We start from the raw sequence: 6,000 nt of genomic DNA, 5'->3' as shown, positions 1-6,000 counted from the left end.
CAGACATCGAGAATATATAAAAACAGACAAGCAAAAATAAAAAATAACCCAACAAATAAATGGGCAACAAAAACCCCCACTAAAGAAACATTTCTCAAGAGAAGAAATACAAATAGCCAACAAATATACCAAAAAAATTCAGCAATCAGGAAAATGCAAATCAAAACTACATTGAGATTTCCCATCTCACCCCACTCAGAATGACAGTTATTAAGAACACAAATAATAAACATTTCTGAGAATGTGATTGAAAAGGCACACCCACTTATAATTGGTGGGACTTTGAATTAGTACAATCACTCTGGAAAACAGTATGGATATTCCTCAAAAACTAGAAACCACCAGATGACCTAACTTTCTTACTCCTTGATATTTATACATAAGAAGGAAAATCAGCATACTATAGTGATACAGCCACATCAGTGTTTATAGCAGTGCAACCCACAATAGCCCAGGCACCTGTCAATAGATGAAAGGATTAAGAAAACATGGTACATATGCACAATGGAAGTTTATTCTGCCATAAAGATGAATAAAATTATAACATTTGTTGGTAAATGGAGAGAACAGGAGAACATCATGCTAAGTGAAGAAAGCCAGACTCAGAAAATCAAGGGTTGAATGTTTTCTCTCCTACTTGGAAGCTAGAGCAAAGTAAGGAGAAAACATGGGACAGTCAGATTTCATATAGATAGAGGGAAGATCAATGGAATAGAAGGAGATTAAGGGAGAGAGTGGGCATAGGAAAGAGGAGGAAAAGTGGAATAAATTTGACAAAATTATACTATGTGTATGTTTAAATATACCACAGTGAATTCCACCTCTATGAATATCTATAAAACGCCAATTAAAAATAAATACATAAATAAAGGAAGTCCCATGGAGTAGAGGAAGGGGAATAGAGAGAGGGAAGAGGAGGAGAAGGGAAGAGGAAGCACTGGGGATTGAAATGAAGCAAATTAAATTCTGTGCATGCATGATTATGTCAAAATCAACCTAAATATTATGAATAATTGTAATGCACTAACAAAGGCACAGAAATGTAATCAAGTCACAAATTAAAAGAAATATTCACAGAAAAAATATTTAAACAAATTTTGATCTCAAGAACTGATAAGAAACTCCAACAACTCAAAACAAACCAAAAAATTGAAAAAAAAAAAAAAAAAGAAGAAGAAGGGGGAGTCACTATTGGGAAACTTAATCCAAAATAAGAAGAAGTTAAAAATGTATAAAAAATTTTAAAAACTAGGCTTTTTAATTTGCTTGTTGTTTGATAGATTCAAAATTATTTAAAGTTAGGGTTGGGGAGATAACTCAGTCGGTAGAGTGCTTGCGTTACAAGCACAAGTCCCTGGGTTCGATCCCCAGCACTTCAAAAAAAAAAACAATCAAAATTATTTAAAGTTAGATGTTTCCTAATTATTATTTTTGTCTAATCAATGAACTGTTTCCTTCAACATAACTCATTTATGTTGGTCATTTGTCCCTATATATTTTATTCAGCAGGTATTTTCAGTGGACTCTTGATACATTTTTATTATCTCCTCTCAAGGTATTAGTTGAGAAACATAGACAAATGGTGGTGTGTATTTGTTTTTTAGCAGAGGGTGTGGTGCTGAGGGTTCAACCCAGATCCCTAAGCATGCCAAGCAAGGGCTCCACCAAGGCATCCCTACACGCCTCTGTAGTTTCAGAGATTAATTTGCCAACAGACCCTTTGCTGAGTCACTGGCTGGCCAAACACCCAATCTGTGCTGGGCTGTCTCATGGGCAGGCAGGTGTGTTTTTGTAGTAAGTGGTGATTTGTGGGCAGACTGCCTAGTCAGACGTTGCAACCTATAAACAAAGGATTAATCCAGGCATGCACATTTTATGTGTTTCATAAAGATATACCCTTTAGAAAATAAGAAGGAATATTTTGTATTTGGGAAATGTCACATAAAGTCAAAGAACAAAGTGAATTTTTTTTCTTATTTGCATATCAACTGTTTTTTCCAAGTAGCATTTCTCCTGATCCTCAGCCTAACCCTCTCCCACTGATGTGAATAAGGCTTTCCCATCAATCCTGGAGAAGCAGATTCCTCAGTATTAAATTTAAAAGACCTAATATTATTCAATAAACACAGGGTAAGATTTAGTCAAATGAAATTTCATTCCTTCTAAAAAACAGTTAATTTTGCTAAAACTTCTTTCATTTAAATGTAATTTGATTTAAATAAATAAGGCAACAAGAGGGAGAACAAACATGGTAACAGCTTAGCAAGTTCAATTTTTACCAGACTGGTAATGTGGGGCTCCTTCTTGGAAACTAACACAGTGATGCCTTTGGAGAGGATAAGGTGCCACCTGATGTCCCTACATCATCCCAATCCCTTTGACTAGAAATGCATCATTTTTTTCTCTCCATTTATTCAAACTTTCACTATTACTCAAAACCTAACAATTTGTGCTCTTATTGACTATGGTTTACTAATCCTCTCAATTTCTCTCTTTCCATCTTGTATCTCCCATCAAGTTAAATTGAAAGTTTGACACTTTATATTACATAGAGAATGTATAATACACTCATACATGGAGAATCTTAAGAAAAAAGGTTTTGAATTATTAAAGGTAAACAGATTGTATCTGTAAACAACTGGAATTAATGTTCAACTGAACATTATCAAATGATCTCATAGGTACCTATGTTTTCGTAGTCATAGAGTAATTTTACTTCTTTAGTGTTTGATCTTCCAAGCCTTGCTAATCAAGAAAGCAATTGTGGATTTAAAGTAACATCATTTCTTGCTGAATACTCATCATTATCTTTGATGTGCCATAATTGTTAGAATAGGTACATATTTTATCTTGATAAAATATTCATTTCCATTTCAAAGTAAAATGAATAAAAAACAAAAGGTTTCCAGCATTTGAGAAGAGCATACAATGATGAAAACAGTATGCCTTTTAGGAAAAAAAAATCATGAATGAAAGTCACCATGTATATCATCAACATTTTTTATAACCAGATTATATACAGAACTCCTGGCATCTCTTTGAAAGCAGGCACTTCATAGTCTAGAATAGAAGAATTTTGCTAAAATTATGCAAACACTACTCAAAATTCAGATCTGTAGACAAAGCATAATTTACTTTTTATTTCCTAACTCAAGAGAAGATGGATGAGTCATACTTATGAACAGTTTTAACAATTAGCATGTAAACCAGGCCTGGAAGACATTTTGACCAATATAGTAAGGGACTGTTCTGATAAATAATAATTTGAACAAGAAAATACTATACCTAATTCTTTAAATCATCAAATGCACAACCATTATGGAACAGTGATGGATGGAGATAACAAATGAAAATCCTGGCCATGACTCACCCTGCACAAAACTCAACTCAAAATGAATCAAGGACCTCGGAATCAGACCAGAGACCCTTCATCTTATAGAAGAAAAAGTAGGTACACATCTTCAACATGTCAGCCTAGGATCAGATTTCCTTAACAGGATTCCCATAGCGCAAGAATCAACAACTGGGATAGATTCAAACTAAACAGCTTTCTCTCAGCAAAGGAAATTATCAGCAATGTGAAGAGAGAGCCTACAGAGTGGGAGAAAATCTTTACCACTCATACTTCAGATAGAGCACTAATTTCCAGAATCTATAAAGAACTCAAAAAACTCCACACCAAGAATAAAAATAATCCAATCAACAAATGGGCTAAGGAAATGAACAGACATAAGAAGAAGATCTACAAGCAATCAACAGATATATGAAAAATGTTCAACATCTCTAGTAATAAGAGAAATGCAAATCAAAACTACCCTAAGATTCCATCTCACCCCAATTAGAATGGCAATAATCAAGAATACAAGCAACAATAGGTGTTGGTGAGGATGTGGGGAGAAAGGCACACTCATACAGTGCTGGTGGGGTTGCAAATTAGTGCAGCCACTCTGGAAAGCAATATGGAGATTCCTCAGAAAACTTGGAATGGAACCACCGTTTGACCCAGCTATCCCACTCCTCAGCCTATACCTAAAGGACTTAAAATCAGCATACTACAGAGATACAGCCACATCAATGTTCATAGCTGCTCAATTCACAATAGCCAGATTGTGGAACCAACCTAGATGTCCTTCAATTGATGAATGGATAAAGAAACGTGGTATATATATATATATACAATGGAATATTACTCAGCCATAAAGAATGATAAAATTATGGCATTTGCAGGCAAATGGATGAAATTGGAGAATATCATGCTAAGTGAGATAAGCCAATCTCAAAAAACCAAAGGATGAATGATCTCGCTGATAAGCGAATGATGACACATAATGGGGGGTGGGAGAGATTAGTGTTAGGGCTAGGGTTAGGTTTAGGGTTAGGGTTAGGGAGGGTGGCAAGAATGGAAGAAGGAAGGACTGTATAGAGGGAAAAGAGGGGTGGGAGGGCTGGGGGGAAGGGAAAAAATAACAATGAATCAAACAACATTACCCTATGTAAATTTATGATTACACAAATGGTATGCCTTTACTCCATGTACAGAGAGACAACATGTATCCCATTTGTTTACAATAAAAAAAGTTGAAAAAAAAGAAAAAAAATAGAAATGTTTTGAATTATTTAATAATTTATATTCACATGTATACAGCATATGATTTATAGCTAAATTACTTTTTCATAATCATGTTTCAGAAAATAAGAGTATGTTATTTATATATATGATTGAATGCCTCATATGCAATTTATTATCTGCAATTGTTGTGGACTGAGTATTTGTGTCCCCTCAAATTCATATGCTCAGATCTTAACCCCCAAAGTGGTGGTTTTAGGATGTGGGGCATTCACACTGAAGTATAATCAGAAGTAGATTTTTCTCTTCTACTATAAAATTAAATGAGCTGTCTGAACTTAAGCCTTCAAGAGTTCTTTTTTTTTTTCTGGAATATTCTCAAATGTCATATCCTCAATGTATCCCCCACTTTCCTTTTTAGAACTCTGTTTAGAGGAATATTAAATGGTCTCATTTAAAAAATATATGTCATTAACTCTCCTCCATACTTCCCATCTCCTTATAACTCTATACTACCTTATGTAAAACTTCATGAGGATATCTTGTGTTTCAATAACATTTAATCAATTATGAAATCTACCACATTATTCATCCAGTAATCATTTTCATTATTATGTTTTGATTAAAATATTTTCAACTATTTTTGATAACCATTTTATCATCATTGTTTTATTTCATATTTGTTTTGTAATTTCTTACATAATTATTTTTTAATAATTTCTTCACAAAATCTCAAGTTTTTCTACATTCATTCATAGTGTGTTGTTAATTTTTAACTTTGAGTTCATTTACTTAAACCTTAGCTTGAGTCTTTTCTTGAATAGGTTTATGTCCTCAAAATATTCGACCTTACCTCTGTGTATATCACAGAACACATTAATTCTTAGTTAAGAGTTCACCAGCCCTATGGATACTAAGAATTTAAATGAGGTAGGCCTCCACTACAAAATATTAAGAAAGATAATTCTAAATTACACCTTGGAACTAAAAAATGAGTTTCTTTGGGGTCTATTTGCTCACAATTGTTTTTAAATTCCTTTACTTGAAATCTTTCTCTGAGGTAGTAGTTCTTCCTTGTTTAATCTATTAAATTATTTGTAAGTAATTAAATTCTTCCTTCTTTTACCAAATAAAACAAAAGCATGTTGTTATTTTGACCTAACACTGTTTCTGTTTATTATTTCTTTTTTTTTTTTTTTTGGGTGGTTGGTATTGTTTCTTAAAGATTATTCTTAATATTTTGAGAAACATTGAAGACATTTAAAGTTATATATTTTTTCTAGCTTATAGCTAGATGTTTTTTAACAAAATATACAGTCTAAAATTCTGACAGCAGAAGTTAATTAAGTAATATTGTCATTATTTGAGATTTTTGATAAAGTACCCTAATTTGATAATGCATTAAAATTAATATTTTTCATCTTTTTTTTACA

This window comes from Sciurus carolinensis, chromosome 5 (genome assembly GCF_902686445.1).
Source record: "Sciurus carolinensis chromosome 5, mSciCar1.2, whole genome shotgun sequence".
NCBI classification, from domain to species: Eukaryota; Metazoa; Chordata; class Mammalia; order Rodentia; family Sciuridae; genus Sciurus; species Sciurus carolinensis.
The sequence above is the reverse complement of the archived record's forward strand: the minus strand, read 5'-3'. Positions refer to the sequence as shown.